The sequence below is a fragment of the Corylus avellana genome, chromosome ca6 (assembly GCF_901000735.1).
Source record: "Corylus avellana chromosome ca6, CavTom2PMs-1.0".
NCBI lineage: Eukaryota > Viridiplantae > Streptophyta > Magnoliopsida > Fagales > Betulaceae > Corylus > Corylus avellana.
In genome coordinates, this window is record NC_081546.1 from 21196947 (window position 1) to 21214808 (window position 17862).

The 17862-nt window shown below is 34.4% G+C and overlaps 1 pseudogene; it reads right to left on the minus strand.

The window, feature by feature from the left end:
• Positions 1-13545: 13545 nt before the first annotated feature.
• LOC132185354 (ankyrin repeat-containing protein ITN1-like) lies at positions 13546-15252 on the minus strand (annotated as a pseudogene).
• Positions 15253-17862: the final 2610 nt, after the last annotated feature.

Below are 17862 nucleotides of genomic sequence, written 5' to 3' on the forward strand. Positions count from 1 at the left end.
AATCAAGTTTGAACATTATTGAAAAATTTGTGGGGTGGAATATTAAATTGATGGTCTATTTAAAATTGATCTAGATCCCAATTTTTTGAAAATTAATCCTGTCACATAAATGTTGACATAAAGCAGAGTCTTATGAATGAGAAAATCTTCTATGTTATGGCATTGGAGATTGGAATATATCTCTATGAAGAATAAAAGTCGATAAATGATAGATTTTTTAAAAAAACTCTTAACTTTACTATCTTTGGTATTTATGTAGACTGCATTAAGGAAAAGCAGACCAACTATACCACTAAAGGTGCCATAAAAGGTTTTTTTTGAGATTCTTGAAATCATGTACAAGTGTAGACCTTTTCCATACTTCTTGCCTAAATGGTTAGAGATATCCTATCACTTTCGGTAATAACCATATAATGTTTATGTATCTCTATCTTCTAAATCATAAAGTTGGGGCATTAAATGTTTTAAGCTAGAGAAACAAAACAAAATGAAGTCAAGATCGTAAGATCTGATAGAGGCAAATAGTATTATGGTAGATACGCGAAAAGGGGACATGAAAGGTAATACAAATATTTTATTCTCCTAATAGAGTGAAGCCTTGAAAACCACTGTGTATACATTTAACTGGGTTCCATTCAAGGTTGTCCCTAAGACACCTAAGTTAAGGAATGAGTGGAACCAAGTTCAAATTGTTTACACATATGGGGTTGTCATGCTAAAGTGAGGATTTATAATCCACACCTAAGGAAATTAAATTCAAGGACAACAAGCGGAATTTTATAGGCTATGCAGTAAACTCCAATGAGTCTAGTTTTTATTGTCTTTCATTCAATCCTAGAATTGTTGAGTCTAGAATAAGGTGGCCAACAATCTCTAGTGATTATGTTGTATACTTTTAGGAGTCTATTTTTATGTCAGACCTAAGGATGATCCAAAAATTGTTTTCACATCTTTTTGGGTGGTGATAACTTCACATTGTGTTTCAATGCCATGAAGGAGGAGATGAAATCCTTGGCTAAAATTCAAGTCTGCAATCTTGTTGACTTACCAAAGGGAGTTGTAGCCATAGGCTGCAAATGGGTTTACAAAACCTAAAAGGATGCTTCCGGGTAATGTAGAATGATGTAAAGCTAGACTTGTAGCCAATGATCTTACTCAAAAGGAAGGCATTCTCATTTTGGTTTAGAGCTATATCGAAAGGATGTGGAAAACAATTTTATTCAATGGGGATCTTAAAGAGGAGGTGTACATAAGACAACTGAAGGGTTTTATTGATAACAGTCAGAAAGCTTACAAATTAAGGATATCTATTAATGGGCTAAGATAGGCCTCTCACTAGTGGTATATAATATTTTACAAGGTTATTGCCTCACATGGTTTTATTGAGAACCTTGTAAATCATTGTATATGCCTTAAGGTCAGTGGGAGTAAAGTTACTCTTTGTCTTGTATATAGATAATATTTTGCTTGCAAGCAGCAATTTAGGTTTGCTACATAAAGTTCTTCTTACTAAACTTTGAATATGAAGGATTTGAGGGAAACCTCTTATGTCATTGGCATAGAGATTCACAGAGACAGAAATTAAAGAATATTAAGACTGTCTCTAAAGACCTACATTGAAAAGTTTTGGGAGAGATTCAGAATAAAGAACTATAAATCTTCAGTAACACATATTATTAAAGTGGATAAATTCAGTGTAGATCAATGTCCCAAAATATATTGAAATAAGAGTATATGAAATATATTCCATATGTATGTACAGGTCTACATTAGACCTGACATTGAAATAGCAGTTGGACTATTAGGTTAATATAGTATAATGGAATATGCAAGGAATCAAGAACTACAGTTTAACTTAAAAATACACATACCGTTTGGTGGTGTTTATTCAGGTTTGATTTTTCCTAAATGTGTAGATAGTAGATAATCAACTTCAGTATATATATTTTCTTATTGTTAAAAGGTTATATACTGAAGATGTTGTAAGCAGACTACAGTTGCTACATCTACCATGAAAGCAAAAGTTATTACATTCTGTGAATTTGTTACACATGCATCATAGTTGAGACACTTTTTAAAGGTCTCAAGATTGTCGATTTTGTAGTTAGACCCATAAAGATCTTCTGAGTTAATTCTACTTAGTTATATTTTCTAAGAATAAACTGACTAGAAGCAGAAGTATGTATATCGACATAAAGTATCTCAAAGAGAACATTAAGTGACATGAAGTGTCTATTGAGCATATAAGTATTGAATTAATGACTGCAGATCCCATGACCAAAGGTTTACCGGTAAGAAAGTGTAAAGTCATGTAGAATATATAAGATTCATTAACTCATTTGTGCTTAGTTTCTCTTTAATTGGTCTATAGACATAAAGGTAATGTTATAAGGATTTTTGTGGGCATATATATTATTCTTATCCGTGGGGATAAAATTAAAGTTAGACCCGAATGACTTATAGGAAGTTCATTCATAAAGTACATTATTCATAAAGTACTCATTTAAGGAGGTATTGCACATTGTGATACATGAAAGAGACGGCTTATCATATAAAAGCTTTACCGCCATGATTCGTGTGTAGTATTCCTTGAGTGGGTGGGAGGATTCCATGAATGATTGGAATAAATAAAGTAATGGCCATATCATAGAACTGAACACCATAAGGAATTTATATGTCATAAGGGCCAAGTGTGAGAATGTAAGAAATTCCATTTAACGTATGTCCCTTATGTCAAATATATTATTATGATTATAAAATATATATAATTACGGTGTTCAGTGATTTATTCCAATTAAAACTTATTCTGTGAAATCAAATATTCTGAATTAAATTGTTGATTTAATTCTTGTGGAAACAATTATTTGAATTCATTATTGATTTTATTTTGTGAAATCAAATAATCTGTATGGATTATTTATTTGATTTTTATTTCTTGATGGGAGGAATAATTAAGGTAACAGCTCTAATTGAGTGTCCATGACCTACCTATAAACAAGACTTGTGTATTTCATCAATTGGCACTCACTGGTAGGCATATGTCAAAAAAACCACTCAATATTTTTTAGATTTTCAGATTTTATTGCTGGGGATTCTTTTTCGTTTCGCTTGAGCAAAGCAATGGCCGGAGGTACTTATATAATTAAATTATTTCCGCTACTAATTTATATTGATTAACATTTAATTATATATTGAATTCTTACATATCAAACACCCTACAGAAAGTAAACATCTAACATTTGTAACAACTTGCTGAACTTTGCAGATATTGAACCAAACAAACCAAACAAAAAAAAAAAAAATGACAAACAAACCTCTCAGGGTACTGTTACAGAAACATGCTAAGGCAAAGAAAGCCCTGAACTCGGGTCAGGGAGAAAAAAACCTATTTTGGTAATTTTCAGTAATTTAAGAACTAAGATGGAAGGAAATGGCATCTAAAAAATGATATGCTCTTTTTCCCTTCAGCAATTAATTGCAAGAATCACATTACATTCAAAACTCTCCCAGCTTTATTCAGTTATAATTCCCCTCCCCACTAAGGCCAATGGCTCGCCAACCAAATCAAAACACATATGTAACGTGAAAAACTCTAAACAGATAAATATCACAATTTTATGCGGAATTAACGGATATTTTTCAAAGCAAACAATCACCAAAATATGAACAATCACACACAAAGATTTTGGTGACGAAGAGGAAACCTTTTAGAAAACGTTCTAAAAGTAAAAACTCTTCGGGGCAGCCAAACCCAGGAAATCACTATCAAAATTATCCAGAGATTACAGACACTAGGAATACTTACAACCCTTTACAAGACCTTGACTCTGTAAGATCGACAAGCCTCCAACTTGTCTCCTCGCTCACAATCTTCTTCAATGTGATTCTCCTTTATCGGACCCTTCCGATAGACTTCAATTAAGCACATAATCAAAACTAACAAAAATCCTCTAAAATGAATCAATTTGGCTCACAACAAAATAATCACTCAAGCACAGCCTCACACGAACTCTCTCGGGGTGAAAATTCATGCCTCTCTATTTTTTATAATGATGTATATATATCAGTACATCAAACCCTAGACCTGAGCCCACTAAAAACATGTTTTTGGGCATAATAGGTACGGGGTGTTCGGACAGGTTAATGGGCTGTCCGGACACGGCCTTGCGGAGCAAAAATGGAGTTTATGAAAATGCGGTCTGGACCCGGGGAAGGCCTGTCTGGACCGGGCATGCAGTAAGCATTCTGGAAATGCTGTCCAGTCTTGATCAACAACTCCGATCGATGGGCGTTTGTGGTCTGATTGAGCTGAAATTTTGCAAGGACGTTCATAACACATGAATCTACATTATGAACGGTGAAGATTGGATTCTGAGCATTCTATATGAGTGTTTGAGCCCATAAACAGTAGCCTCTGCATGTTGAAACTGAACTAAGCCAACACAAGAACTAACAAACTCCCCCTTTAGCAATTCAGTGACAAAACCGAAATGCCGAGCCAATCCCATCATCTCCCCATATTTACTCCCCCTTTTTGTCACAGAATGACAAAAAGTCTTCATGTTTCTTGAAATACTTCACAAAATATATCAAGGCCTATGTGGAACAAGAAGACATAAATAAAACTCATGAAAAAAATGACGTAAAATGCGTGATCATAAAGAAACATCAGCAAAACTCCCCCACAATGTATGACTGAATTAACAACAAGAAACTGGAAATGCAAAACATGTTTCTTCCCCTCAAAAGTCAAATGAACACACATGATATACACATCAATGACTCATGTATTGCACAATGAATATCCCAAACATGCTTCAAATATGCAAAATATACATGAGACTAGAAATTGCAAGAAACTCATATTGCTTAACCCAAGCAAAGAAAAATGTTCCATTCAACCCATGCTTGTGTGGTGTGTGTAAGTTATCCAAAGAGTAAAATTTTCAATTTACAAAATGAGAAGAAAGTTTCACCATCATGAGGTTTTGACAAGTATATCAAATCAAAAGTCAAACCTTATCATACTAGGGCCTAGCCACTCTCATCCTATACATTTCTCTTTTGTAAAATATTTTGCACAAGTTTGACACAGTGAAATAAATTCCTTTTGGAATATGATCTTTTGATTTTATTTGTTTCACTATTTTGTTTATGTTTCTCTTTGAGAAAGTGTCCTTAAACTTTTGGTGCTTATCACAAAAGAGAAAGCAAGAATTTTTAAGCCCTAAGTTCAACTAGCATATGGTCTATTTGAAGAATATGACTAGTCAAAAACCTCATATGGTTACCTAATAGACCTCACAAATAAAGTGAAACAAAACCTCAATTTAAGCTTAACTATGCACAAGAGATAAAACATAGGCAAAATGTACCACATAAGCTCAGGCTTTAGGTAACCACAAAAACAAGTCCATTGACACAAATTTTCATCTCATGCATATTAAGAACATTCCAAGACGCAAGGAATTAAATTCATAAAAAACATCATGAGAAATTAATGAACTATCTAGGTGCATAAGACAAAATAAAGAAAAGAAAAGAAAAGAAAAAAAAAACAACCAAAGTAAAATATTTTTGTCTTTTTGTTATTGTTCACAAAAGAAATGCACATAAACAAAATACAATTTCAAAACAAAAAAAAAAAAATGCAATGAAAAAAGAAAAACAACATGCTCTAGGATATGCAAAGATATGCAAGAAAATCAATCATAGGCATGTGGGTGACTCACCTAACATAAGGTGAGATCATCACCACTCCCCCTCAAGGGGTGAATGGTATCATCCTTCCTAACCCAAACTTGAGAAATCTTAGGTCTAGACTTATGACTTTGCTCAAACTTATCTAGCCCAGATAGCACTTCTCTCATCATTATGACCAAACCCTCACTTTCTTTCCTAGAATAGGAATTTTCATTTATATGTACATGAGGTTTTAAATTAAAACAGTGAGGTCGAATGTGACCCACTTTGCCACAGTGATGACATGTAGGGAGAAACCTTTGAGAAGGTAATTTTCTAGGAGAATGCACGACTCTAGGTGTAGGGTAAGATGCATGAGGCTCAATGTAGATTTTCTTACCTTTCTTACCTTGAGGAGTCGGAGCAACTACTTGCTTTTCTTCACTTGAAGATTCTTCTACTTTCATTGGTTTAACAAAAACAGTCTTTGAAGTAGAAGCACGGTTAGAAGACAAAGAAGTAGTTTTATCGAATTCTAAGCCAGATCTGTCGCTAGAATGCTTTTAAATATGCAAAATTTTATCAAGCTTTTCACTAGAGAATTTGCTCAAGTGATTTCTAGATGCAATCAGATCATTTTGAAGGGATTTATTTTTAGTAATTAACACATGATTTTCAAATTTGAGAGTATTGCAAACAGCATGTGAATTACTCAAAGATTTCAACAAATTATTCCTTTCAAGCTTAAGATTCTTAAAATCCTTAACAATTTTCAAGTTAGTATTTCTAAGCATAGAAAACTTTTCCATTAAATTGTTAAAGGAGTTTTGAAGATTATTAACCCTATTTGATTCATTATCAGAGGCAGACTGAACATCTGATTGATTAGAATCATCAGAATCATAGGATGCAACAAAAGTCATATAATTAGGAGTTTCTTCCTCATCGGTGTCACTCAAGATAATATTGAAGGCTTTTTGGTCTTTTAGCTTATTACTCTTGAGATTAGCACAATCATTGCGAACATGACCATAGCCAGAACACTCATAACATTTTGGACCACGTGGGTCTCTTTCATTTCTTTCCTGAGTACTTCCTTTTTGTTTTCCAAATCTCTTGGAAATTCTATATTCATTCTTATAAAACTTTCTAGCTATCAAGGCAAGTTCCTCATCATCTGGTGATTCCTCATCAGATAACTCATCGGAGTTCTTCCTAAGAGTTCTAAGGGCAAGATCCTTATTTTTCCTAGGTTGAGGCAAAGAAAACTCATAAGTCTGAAGGGCACCAACTAACTCTTTTATCCTCATGGTTTCCAGATTAGTGCATGACTCAATGGATGTTACCTTCATTCTGAATCTTTCAGGGAGTGATCTCATGACCTTTCTAATAATCTTAGTGTCAGAAACTTTCTTTCCTAGATTTATCATGGAATTTCTAATTTCACTAAGTTTACCAAAGAAATCATTAAATGTCTCATCCTCTAACATTTTAATTTCCTCAAACTTAGACACTAACATTTGAAGTTTTGAAGCTTTAACAAGATTTGTTCCTTCATAAGTAGTTTCTAGGATCTCCCATGCATCTTTGGCACTATCACAATTTGAAATTCTGGAGAACTCAGTTTGTGAAATTGCCAAGCATAGAGCATTCATAGCTTTGTCATTCGTCATACGAGTTTGTTTTTCATCATTAGACCATTCAGTTGTCGGCTTATCTGGAGCTTTAAATCCAGATTCAGTGACATGCCAAACGTCTATAGATTTTAAGAAAAATCTCATACGGGACTTCTAATAGTCATCATTTGATCCATCAAAATTAGGCACAGTGTTAAGGGTTTGAGACATCTTAAACAAGAAACAAAGATCACACTCAAGAATTTAATCATTCACATAGTGAACCTGTTCTGATACCAATTGAAAAACTCTAAACAGATAAATATCACAATTTTATGCGGAATTAACGTATATTTATCAAAGCAAACATTCACCAAAATATTAATAATCACACACAAAGATTTTGGTGATGAAGAGGAAACCTTTTAGAAAACGTTCTAAAAGTAAAACCTCTCCGGGGCAACCAAATCCAGGAAATCACTATCAAAAGATTATCCAGAGATTACAGACACTAGGAACACTTAAAACCCTTTGCAAGACCTTGACTCTGTAAGATCAACAAGCCTCCAACTTGTTTCCTCGCTCACAATCTTCTTCAACGTGATTCTCCATTATCGGACCCTTCCGATAGACTTCAATTAAGCACACAATCAAAACTAACAAAAATCATCTAAGAGGAATCAATTTGACTCACAACAAAATAATCACTCAAGCACAGCCTCACACGAACTCTCTAGGGGTGAAAATTCATGCCTCTCTCTCTCTTTTATAATGATGTATATATATCAGTACATCAAACCTTAGACCTAGGCCCACTAAAAACATGTTTTTGGGCATAATAGGTGCGGGGTGTCCGGACATGTTAATGGGCTGTCCGGACATGGCCTTCCAAAGCAAAAATGGAGTTTTTGGAAATGCGGTCTGGACCCGGAGAAGGCCTGTCCAGACCGGGCATGCAATCAGCATTCTGGAAATGCTGTTCAGTGTTGATCAACAGCTCCGATCGATGGACGTTTGTGGTCCGATTGAGCTAAAATTTTGCAGGGACGTTCGTAACACATGAATCTACATTATGAACGGTGGAGATTGGATTCTGAGCATTCTATATCAGTGTTTGAGCTCATAAACAGTAGTCTCTGTATTTTGGAATTGAATTAAGTCAACACAAGAACTAACATAATGAAATCAACAGAAATTAACACATACCAAAAAGCCTCTCCACCGTATTTGGCCACCGGTAAACGTTGGGACCCAAACGAGTATGAGGTTTTCCAGCGTCGGGCCCGTGACCCACCTGCCTAGGCGCTGCTCTGCCGCCCCAACCGAATAAAGAGAGGGAGGTTAACTGAGGAAATGCCAAAAAAAAAAAAAAAAAAACCTCACCTTGCCCATTTCTTCTTCCTTGGTCGTGAGCTCATCCCTCCTTCATCTTCTTCCATTACTGCACTGCCCATTCCGAAAATCAACCCACAATTAGCTACCCAAATCAAACAAGCAAGAAGAAAGTAATAGAGAGCGAGACAGACAAAGTGGATGGCAAATTTAGGTCGTCTGGAGAGAAAAGTGAGAACAAAATTGCGGGAGAATAACTTGGGGTTGAAATTTGGCAAAAAAATAAGTGCTAATTGATCCCGCATTTAATATTTAGAAAACGGCGTAGTTTTACTGTGAGCGTCGACTAAAGTCGACGCTGATATCAACTTATTAGCAGCTACTCAGTTTAGTCGACGCTCATAGTTAAACTATCAGTGTCGACAGCTACGGGTCGACGCTGATAGTTTAAGTATTATTTTTTTAAAAAAAAAATTTATTTAATATATATATATATTCCATTTTTTAATTTTTAGATATATATTATTTATTTTCAATTGAACTTGATGGGTTTTTTTTATTTATTCTCGCCCATTAAAAAATCATATAAGCATATCAATTTTTTTTTAGACGGTAAAAAATTAATTTTTTTTATATTCTTAGTATATGTTTCCTCTTTTCATTTTGTTTAATATATTCTTCCCTTATTTATTTTCAATCAAATTCTATGAATTTTCTATTATCCTTATGCACTAGTCCAATTGATCGAACAATCGTCTCCAATGGGTAGCTCAATCGGCAATGGACTACGTTTCATGAAGCGGAGGTCACTAGTTTGAATTCTCCCTCCTCCTTTCTTTATGTGGATAAGTTTTTTTTTAAAAAATAATAAATGATCGAACGATTGATCGGTCATTCAATCTTGCACAATGATCGATCGTGAAAAATCTATAGAGTTCGATTGATAATTTGATCGTATCACAATCGTTCGAATTAGTGCACTATGATCGATTAGTCAATGACTTGGGTAATTATATTATTGAGAATATGAGAAGGATAAGTTTGAGTTAGTAGAGATGAAAAGTACTCAACATTCCTCAACTTACATGGTCGTACTTGGATGACGATGTCCAATGGGAGGGTGCTCAATTAATTATCACAATCAATGATCTTGATCCATATCGATCTGACTAATGCACTGGGATAAACCTTAAATGTAAATATTTTGATTGATCCTTCTGACTTATTGTACTATAAGTACTATGATCGATTGGATGATTGATCGAACCTATGATCGATTGGACGATTGATCGAACCTTCAATCATTTCAAGTTCTATCGATAATTCGATCTTATCACAATCGATCGGACTAATACACTATGATCGATCGAACCTACATTCATATTAAGTTCGATTGATCATTTGATCGTATTATGATCGATCAGACTAATGCATTACGATTGATCAGATGTTTGATCAAACCTTCAATTGTATTAAGTTTGATCGTATCACGATCGATCGATTGAACCAATGCAATAGGATCAATCGGATGTGAAGGAAGAGGACATCGCTCTTCGATTGTATCACGATCAATATAACTAATACACTAAGATAATATAAAATGCTTAGAGTTCAATTGAATGTTTAATTGAACCTCTAATTGTATCCAGTTTGATCGATCAATTGATCTTATCACCATTAATCGAACTAATTTACTAGGATCCATCGGATGTTTGATCGAACCTTTAATTTGTCTGAAGTTTGATCGATCATTTCATCTTATCACGATCGATCGAACGAATGCATTAGGACCAATCGGATGTTTATTCGAACATTCAATTTCAATTGTTTCAATTATCTAATCCTATCACGATCAATCGAACTAATTCATCAGGATTGATCAGATGTTCGATCAAACATTTAATTTGAATTGTTTCAATCATTTAATCATATCATAATCAATCGAACTAATTCACCTATTGAAAGTAGACGCTATTGAGCTATGATCAGCGTCTACGTTGAGTGGACGCTGTTAATCTTCTAGTTTTTTTTTTATTTTTTTTTTATTTTTGTACAAGAGCATTAGCGTCCACTAAATTGGATGCTAATGACATATCATCAGCGTCCACTTTCGAGCTATGATCTGTTGATCTTCTAGTTTTATCTATTTTTTATTTTTTTATTTTCTACAAGACTTTGAGTAGACGCTAATAGTTTATTATCAGCGTTGACATTTGTTGATGCTAATAGTTATTTTGTCGCCCCTAATTGTTTTCCCGCCCCTGGTATAATTCTCGCCAGTATATTAGTGTCGACATATTAGCGTCCACTATAAAGTGGACGCTAATACTAATCATTTGGGTCGACTATTCAGTGGACGCTAATAATCAACTATCAGCGTCGACTTTTGAAATTAGATGCTGATATGTGATCATTAGCATCCACTTTGCAGTTGCCCCTAATAAGGTCACTCCTGATGAGTTGATTTATTGTAGTGTGATCATTAGGATTATGTTTTCATTTTCTATTAGGATTAATTGGGAAAGTGGTCAATGTTGTTTGCTGTGAATGAATTATGGATGAAGATCTCCAACAATTTCAAAAAAAAAAAAATGTAGATGCTCCAATTATAGAATTTTGGTTGTTTCTAGATATTGAAACGCTTCAAAAATGTCACATATAAAAAATGTTACAAGTTATCGAGATAGTCAAAAAACATTTTATCCCAAAATGATTTTTTTCTTTTTTTTTTCTTTAAACTTTTATAGAGACGTTTATTATTAAGAAAACTAAAATACAATTTCTTGTTTAAAATTTTTTTACAACATAGAAAATAAGAAACCCAATGAAAATATACTCAATTCTCAACTATAATATGACACCTTTTTAATATGCGATATTTTCAAAGCATTTCGATGCCTAAAAATAACATAAATTAATTTCTGAATTTGATAGTCTACACTTTATTTGAAATTGTAGGAGATCCTAATCATTTGGAAGAGTATTGCCATTAATGACCGCGTTCGAGGATGGTATATTGCCAAATACTGTTTCCAATTTGGTCCAACTATGTATTAGGGATGTATTTTTAATTTTTTTTTTTAATGGGAATCTTTCAAAATTCATTGATAAAATATCAAGAGCATAAAAACTCTATAAAATATAGCTAAGTGCTATGAAATTACAAAGTCATAAATACAATAAAAAAATTCTTACAGTCAAATCTTATCTATGATACTAGCTTCCACTAACCCAAGAACAACTTCAGTTATGAAATAAATCTGTTCCACGCAGACTAGATCTAAGAAATTGGTAGCTCAAATTCCCAAAAATTATTTTCCGACCCTGAGAAATAATCCCCCACATCAATCTAATCCTCCTTAGCCCAAAGATCAAGAGTCAACTCATGTCCTCAACCCAAAAGCCAAGACAAAAAGAACAAAGATTAAATCAAAGAAAAAAAGTTAAAAACAACAAAACCCCACTAAAATCAGCAGTGGAGGAGTACGGTATCATAGACATTCCCGGGAAGACACGACACAAATTTTCATGCAATTTAAACGTAATAGCGGAATTATGCTTTCATTCTTAAAATTTGTATGCTTAGAGAGATTGGCAATGGTGTTTTCATAGTAAGGAATGTTGTTAATTGTTAGTGTTTTAGTACTACCTAGAAGAAAGAGGTGATTTGGAATAGGTGTTTAGCTTCTTTTTTTTTTTGTCCTTTCGTTGTACGTCCTTTGTATCTAATTTCCCAGCCCATAAAAACATTTACAATTCATGTCATTTTTTTGAATATATATATTTATATATATAGTTTGGGGTTCGATTGATAAAATTGTTGAGCTTTTTTACATTTTGAAGCCTTTATATTTATTTTAAAAATGCCCAAAAAATCAAAATAAGCCAAAAAAAGAAAAAGAAAAAAAAAAAGGCTCATTTCAAAAAAGTAATTATGTGATGTTTTTATGAGTTTCAGCTCTCTGTAGTTATAGCTCTTGACGCCATCTGGTGCGCCATGGCAAAAAATATATGTTGTTCATAATGGTTCCACTCCCAATCTGCAAAGTGTGCTTGTCCAGATCCACATGTCTATCGCTATTCACTATAACTCTATATATAAGGCTTGGTCAGATAAATGCACAAGAGACCAACAATGTCTCCACACACTACAAAAAAGCAAGGGTTTACAGAACATCAAACAATATCCAAATTCAAGGAAAAAGTAAGCGATAAAAGCTCTTGCGCGTGTCGGTTGACCAGTTTTCCTTCAAAGCTCTTCATACTTCCTCACGTTAATCCCAGCATTTATCTCACCCTGCGCGTGTCGGTTGCTCAGCTTCGTCACAATTGCAATCGTATTCAACCATGCATGCCCAGCCAACGTATAGGGAATCACTTCAAGCACCACGCACCAAATCTTCGGAGCCCCACCACCCACAATCAAAAACCACTTTATTCACCAAGCACATAACCACACACAGTGCGTTATCTATCACCAGCTGGTCCGACCCATGTCCTTAATACCCGTAATCTTCACAATTTTCCCATCTCTTGACATGGAAATGCTCGATGTTCGCAATGGGCAATAAAGATAATGCAGCGACAAATCGTTAAATCACTGACTATTAACGCAAAAGAACTTTAAGACAAAATTCAGAAAACAATGGAAAAGCCTGGCATCTTCAGCTATTATTTACTGAGAGAATTTTCAACATGCTTTATTCATCATTAAACCACTGATTTATACATAACATCACCCAATAATCCTAATAGAAGTCAATGACTAATGAATATATCAATAAACGGCCTAATGATAAAGATTACAATGAGATTACCCAAACCTTACCCCTAACAACTTCTTTCTTATCAATGACTTGATAAGATTTTTATTCTAAAATACCCAACCCAAATTCTGATCACCACAATTTTCCTCTTAGACATTAGCTTGGTTTTCTGCTTGACCCGTTCTTGACTTACGTCTACAATTACGCAACTTCTTTACAATCCAAGAGAGTGGGCGAATTATATGAGTCACAATAACAATCGCAATCACTCCCAGCCAAATCAATTGTAATATTTGGTCCAACTTCTGAAGACTATAAGAAACTTTATACTCGGTCACCAAAGCCACTGCATATACATAGGCAAGTGTCATGGACGCGATTGAGATACTCATGGCTAACGTCAAAAACCACATAAAGAAGTTGGTCGTAAGAGGAAATCCACTAATGACCAAAAATAGGACGCACACAGATGCAAAGAAAGATGTGGTATTGCAAGCTATGAAGGATGGATATAAATATGAGGAATAAGATAAAACTGCCGTGCCGGCTTGACATATATCTTCTTCACTACAATTGAAACCATCGGTGGAATTGGATGTATCTTGTTGCCAAACGCCACCTGGTGGACTCATTCCAGCTTGGAAAGCCATGCTTGCAATCACAGTGGCCACTACCATCAATGTACCACGTGTTTCCTCGATCCAATTTTCCTGGTACTTCAGGTGTTTTACTAATGACGAACAAACGTACCCCCAACATCTCCTAAACCTTGATCGAGCTGGCTGTCTGGATAGTGCTAGTCGTGCTTCATCAATAGTAACAATACGACTCGGTGAAAGTGGTAGGGATGAATTTAGATCTGTTGATCTTCTAACACCGGCTTCCTTTAAAATGTTTTGGATTTCAAAACATTTAAAATCTGTTGGACAGATCTCTAAGACATCTAAAGCTGTATAACCATTCTTGTTCATGGAATTAGCCTTTCTTCTTATTTCTGCTAATGAAAGTAAGTATTTTATGGCCTGCACAAACACAATACTATTGTTTCATCCAACTATACTGCCAGAAACTTTAAAAGCACTTAATAAAAATAATAATAATAATAATAATAATAATAATAATAATAATTTAGCCAAATTGAATGATTTTTAACTAGATCTCAAATCATTTCTTAGTCATGGATAGTGTGATGCTTAATATCACTAGAGATTAAAAAAAAAAAAAAAAAAATCTAAGAGTGTAGCCACAGATATTATTAACATCCCTTTATTTGCTTGAGCATCACAGCTAAATGCAGTATAGAGTTGCCAACATTGTCTTTGGAGTTAAGGATTTCATTGCAATCAACCAATTCCACTAGTGATTTCAGAGCTTTCAGATGACTATATTGAACACACAAGTGCAATATACTATCTCCATTGAGATTAATCAATTGGATGGACTCTCGTCGAGCATTAATTAACTCTTTTATTATCTCTATTCGCCCCCTCATTGCGGCTAAGTGGAGAGGAATTCTATCCTCTTGATCACGAGCTAAGCAAACATCTGGATTTGCCTGCAACAACACTTTTACTATCTCAGTGTGGCCCTCAGCGGAAGCCAAGTGAAGAGGGGTTCGTCCCAATGAGTCTACCTCTTCTGCGTTTAGGTTTCATGCTACAAAGAGTTCTACTAAATTCAAGGTGGCCAAGCAAAGCTGCCATGTGTAAGGGGGTCTCGCAAAAGGATGTTAGTGAAATTTTATGAAGGATGAGTGCATCCCTTTGTATCAATGTGCTCAAGCTGTTTACACATCCATTTAGTGAGGCTTGATAGAGTGCAACCATATTCTCTTCTTCATCGGGCCTTCTATCCATCATGGAGAGTTTAAGCCTTCCACAAAAAGAAAGTATAGACTTACTAGAGCTTGGTGCTTAATTTGAATGTTAGCTATTATACAAGGGTTGCCTTTTATAATGAACTTAAACAACAAATTGGAAAAAGAGAAGAAACTTCAACAATAGATTATATACGCTAAGAAAACTTCAAAAATTATATATATATATATATATAGACCGGAGAAAGGTAGGAAACTTTCTTTTTAGACTAAAATATTAGGCCTCCGGAAGATATGCACAGCAAGCCCGAGTTTTCTTTAAACGTGGTGTCATGCATGACGCATTCAAGTTTTTGGAAGAAATAATTACTTGCTAATTAATTGAAGTTCATAATACCGCTGTTGTAAATTAAAATTATATAATTAAGCTCATCAATTGCACCATTTGCTTAACAATAGTAAATTAAAAATTCATGTACTTAAAAGGAAAGAGTCAGGGATTAGCAGAAGAGTTTAGATGGATTCACAAATAATCCTTGTACACATGATTTTTCCGAAGCATTTGTGGTTCAATTGTCAATATTGTTTTTTTTTTTTTGACATGTCTGCAGTGGATTTTGTGATTCTTGAGTGAAAATTTGCTCAACAACTGTATGAACGTGGGTGAGTTGAAAATATTGACGAGTATTGGCATATTAATGTTGTGTTTTCAAGATCCACACAAGGAAATTAATATTTTACTGTAAGGGGGTGGGAAGGAAATTTACAGTTAACCCTATGTATGTTGATTATTCAATTTGATTAACATGAATCAAATGAATGTTTATAAATACAGTCAAAAAATAAATCATTCATTATAACAATAATTAAACAACTACAACTTGAGCAAATTACAACTTAGGCAGATTGATGCAATTTACAACCATTTGGCAACATCACAAAATAAATTGGACTTCGCAGCCTTTGTCAAAACTACACTCAAAGAACAAATTATATCTTACCAAACACACAAGTAGGTAGCCTATGCCTAAAAAATAGTACAAATAATAAAAAGAAATGCAGCTGAAGATACACAAGCCAGTCTTACAATTTTTTCCCACAATCATGTTAATGACTATTTCTATCAAAATTTTGAAGGCCTGGTTATCATATATACCAAGTGATCCCATTAACTTAAAAGATCATGAGAACAAATTAAAAGTGAGGCTACCCTTTTACTTATTATTATTATTATTTTTATTATTTTTTTGGATGAATGATTGAATTTTATATCAACAAACAAACAACTACAAAACTCTCTTTAGTAAAATCTAAGGAACAATGACACTATAGAAATATCAACCCCTACCAACCTCTCTATATCACTACAAGAAATTAGGTCTTTAGGGGCGACTCAAAGTCGCCCCTAAAGGTTCTAAAGTGGACGCTGTTGCCAACAGCGTCGACTTGTCGACCCTAAAGGTGTCGACGCTAAGAGTCCGACCCTAATGATCAAATGTCTGATTATCAGGGTCCACTTAAAAGTCGACCCTAATGATCACTTTTAGCGTCCACTTTATCGACCCTAAAAGTCGGAATGTTTTGACCCTAAAGATGATGTAAACGGAAGCGAAAGTCGACCCTAATAGTCAGGCATTAGCGTCCACTTTTAGTTAACCATTAGGGTCCACTTTGTCGACCCTAATGGTCCTTTAAAAAAAAAAAATAATAATAACTATCAGCGTCCAAACCAAAGTGGACGCTGATAGTTAATTATTAGCGTCCACAAAGTGGACCCTAATGGTCCAATTTTTTTTTAAAAAAAATTAACTATTAGCGTCCAAACCAAAGTGGACGTTGATAGTTAACCATTAGCGTCCACAAAGTGGACCCTAATGGTCCTCAAATTTTTTTTTTTAAAAAAATTAACTATCAGCGTCCAAACCAAAGTGGATGCTGATAGTTAACCATTAGCGTCCACAAAGTGGACCCTAATGGTCCTAAAAAATTAAAAAAGAAATAATCTGCGATCGATCGCACAATCGTGTGCGATCGATCGCAGTACCAGTAGGTTTTCGACATTTTGCGATCGATCACACTTGGAGTGCGATCGATCGCAAAATATAAAAAACCTACTTGAAAACCCTCTGGTATTGCGATCGATCGCAGAACCAGGGAACATTAAAGCATACTATTATCATTGCTAAGATTTACCTTGTAGCAAAATGACACTTTTCTTATCTCTCTATTGGAGTACTACTTTGTGGCTCTAGTTCCTTTATGGCAACAAATATTAATTTACATAATTCACCAACTTTTTTAGTTCTGAAAGACTTTAAATCATTCCAAAGAAATGTAATATTTTCCAATTATCGACATGAACTCAGCTTTGGGTTTTGGAGATAGACATTCTTTGGTTGAATTTTATGATCTTTGTTCTGTTTGTGGAAATGGATATTGGGGCAGGGCAAAGCATATCAAGTCATCACCACGTGTTAACTGCAATGATGATAAACTTGCTAAAAAGCTAGAAAAGCTGAAGGTGGGAATATGTAATATTTCTCTTCCAACATCAAAGTGTAAGTTCATAGTCAACTTCTTCAAGCAATCTCCAAGGCTGTTCGCTTTAAATAAAAATATGACTGTAAGAGAACTAGCAATAACAGCAATA